At 31.5% G+C, this 3,359-nt stretch overlaps 1 long non-coding RNA gene across 1 annotated transcript; it reads right to left on the bottom strand.

Moving 5' to 3' along the window:
* Positions 1-702: 702 nt before the first annotated feature.
* Positions 703-3,120, bottom strand: LOC133833874 (uncharacterized). Its single transcript, XR_009893186.1, has 2 exons — positions 2,933-3,120; positions 703-1,324 (listed from the first exon to the last, which is right to left on the bottom strand). It is a non-coding gene; the product is annotated as an uncharacterized LOC133833874 (long non-coding RNA).
* Between the last annotated feature and the right edge of the window lie 239 nt (positions 3,121-3,359).

Below are 3,359 nucleotides of genomic sequence, written 5' to 3'. Positions count from 1 at the left end.
GATAGACTATATAAAACATGCTTAAAGGTGTCTCAAACCTTTAGATGTTGGAGCCTAATATTGAGATTATAGGATAAAACTTGGGACTTTCATCAAACATGTGCTATGCAAGAAAATTGTAGAACATGCATAAATTGCTATAATGATATAATCACACAACATAATCTGACTGAGCAAAGCACAACATCAATTAACAGAAATATACTACATGAAAATTTAACAAAAAAATAGGTTAAAAAAAAAAAACATATTACATGAAAATTAAAACATAGTAAAATACATATCTTGCACTGAAAATAGAAGAAAAAGAGAAAAGCCAACATGTCACCATCTATAGAAAATCGGACATCATATCCCCTAATTTACTAGCTTAGCCATCTGTCACATTCAACACCAACATGTCAAACAAATCAAACAACACACAGGTTTTCATCCATATATCACCGCAACACACAAAATTCTCAGAACCTACTTCACTAAGACATGCAAGTTCTCAACCTTCCGTTATCACCGCAGCACACAAAATTCTCATAACCTACTTCACTACGGATGAATATCTAAGATATTCAAACTCCACTAAAGTTATACAAATTCTATTCAAAATTATAAAAGATTGAAAATTAAAAAAAAAAATCAAATACAACATACCTCTTGCAATTAGCTACCAATCCAATGCTTTAAAAGAATCACTAAAGCATTTATAAATCATAAACACATTATAAAGACTATCACTCAAAAATCTTCCTGAAACAAAATATAAATTTAAAGCAACTAGATCCTAACAAAAAAAATAAGAGTATTGTTAATTCCCATTACAATTACTAGCTAGCAAAAAGTACTTAACGAAAAGTTGAACACCCTTTTTCTCACCAATCCGACAAAGTTGGTCTCATACTTTTTGTAAGTTCCAAAAGTTTTAATTGTCAATCATCTAAAGCTCAAACACAAACAACATTTAGCATATTGATGTATATGCACAAGTAAATGAAAACTGAGAATTTGTTTTCTCAGTCAGAGCAAGAGGTCCGGGCGTTGCAGTAGTGGAAGCATACAAGGAAGATTCAACTGGAGCTTTGGGCTCAACAATTTTTTTAAGAACCACTCTGGTGCTCCTTAGTGACTGAATATATGCAACATGAGCTACTGCTAGTGTGTACCTCCCATCAAGTGCTTGCCTAACAAACTTCTTCTTGTCACGACATAGCTGCAGGGCTTTATCTTCTTCTACTCTTGAGCTAGAAACGCCCATTTTATAATACCCGGCTGCTATATATTCCTCCTATGATGGGATGAGGACATAATCTCCTTCTTGAAGTTTAGTAGTCTGTAGATACATTAAAAGAGGGAAATAGGGAAGGAATTATAACTTATGTGGAAGAGTAGAAGCCTTCTTCTAAGTGCTTGTTTAATTGATAACATTTTTCTTTCTTATTATCTCCAAATAGTTTCAGCATTTGCATATGAACTTTAATAGTACACTCAAACGAAGGCCATGGGGAAGGATGATAAAAATAACTGCTAAAGTTCTCATGTACACTGTCATATCATATACTCTAGAAGGCATCTACGTAACTTAGCTTCTTCGTAAAGGACTATAAATAATAAATTTATACCCAAAAATAAATCGAAGAAAGTAGTTTAAGTTGACAAAAGTTCAATATTCTAAAAAAAATGACATGAAGCATGTACCACAGTGCAAACAAAAGAAACAGCGAGGTTTAAAAACACCAACCTCCACATATTGGAACAATGAAGCATAGATAAATGAACATTCACTGAATAATAATAAAAAATTACAACTTTCAATGTTTTTAAAATCCAATCCAATCTAACAACCAGGATGAACATCACTTGAAAGACAGGATGAAAATAATATATACCTATAAATTTACTTTATTTATATGTGTACAAAAATACCACCAACAACAAAAGAAAAATTAAGGAAACATATGTAAGCAATGAAAGCCAGTAAAGGAAATGGACAAGAGTTAAATTAAACTGCTAAAAGCAGAAGGCTTTTGCCTCCTTCAAGTTTTCCTTTTCTTTTTTTTTTTTGTAATCTTTTTCGTTTTCTCCTTTTTATTATCTTTTTAAAATCTAGATCAAAGTTATGCAGAACCCAGATAGAACGTAGACAAACTAAAAACTTCCAATGAGAAAGATTTTAGCCTTGGATCACATCAGAGAGTAATGAAATGCAAATGAAAAAGCTATGAAACTAACCAAAACAAACATTAACAAAAGTTATAAGCCTGTTTGGGTACTCTATGACTCTTCATAGACATTGACAATTGCATTTTGAAGCACTTGATCATATAATCCTCTTCTCATAATGTAACCATGAGTTTTCTTTACCAAGTAAATACTTTTCAACCCTTTACATGCCAGCAAAATACTTTCAACCATCATTCAATCAATGACCACTCCTTCCATTTGTCCCTTCTACTCAATTCTAAGGCCCTCACATGAAAATTTTTCAAAGCATAACCAACAATGATTTTACTATTACAATAAAAAAAAATGAACCTAACATCTTATACCATGTTTTCCTAAATCTCATTAGAGCATTATTACAAACATATGGTGGGCAGAGACCAAAACTCTCTCAACTATAACGTGAATCATTTAACTTTACAACAAGCCAAGAAAAATTAATCAAAGATTAATGTACATAAGCTGCCAAATCATTAGAACAAGAGCAAAACTTACACTAAAAATACAAAAAAAAGACTCTAAAAAGAAATGAGATAATCGAGTATTAAGTTAAACTAAGCTATATTGAAATTGAGAGTAAAGAAATGCTCATGGAAAATAAATCAACCAATAGAAGATGGAAAATCATTCATAGAAGAAATTCAAAGATTCTTTCTCAGATTTGAATCTTTTTTCTAGGGCACAAAAAGAGAGAGATAAGAGAAAGATATGGATAAACCTTGATTGAGTGAAATGCTCAAGAGAATGGAGATGTTGAGGCTGAGATTTGTGTAGAACCATTGGAGCCAAAGCACTTCGTAGGGAATAACTCCATTGTTGCTCTCTCCTTTGCTCTTTGTTTGTTTTCTGAGAATTTTGAAAACACACTTAAGTTGTTTTCTGAATTTTCTATTTTTTATAACTCAGTTTTTAAAAGTTGTTCATAGAAAACAAATCCAAACTCTACTACTTGTTCTCTAAAAACAAACTACTTGTACTCTAAAAACAATTTTTTATTTTTTAGAACAGAAAATTATTTTTAAGTTATGAAGCCAAACAGGCTCTACGAAACTATCAACTTTCATAACCCCAATGCAAAAGATATTTTCCATCATCTTAGTTCTTATCTCTGCTTGATCAGTCCCAAATGAACAAACAAACAAACA

Source organism: Humulus lupulus, chromosome 5, assembly GCF_963169125.1.
Source record: "Humulus lupulus chromosome 5, drHumLupu1.1, whole genome shotgun sequence".
Lineage (NCBI taxonomy): Eukaryota > Viridiplantae > Streptophyta > Magnoliopsida > Rosales > Cannabaceae > Humulus > Humulus lupulus.
This window is presented reverse-complemented; position numbering and strand designations above follow the sequence as displayed.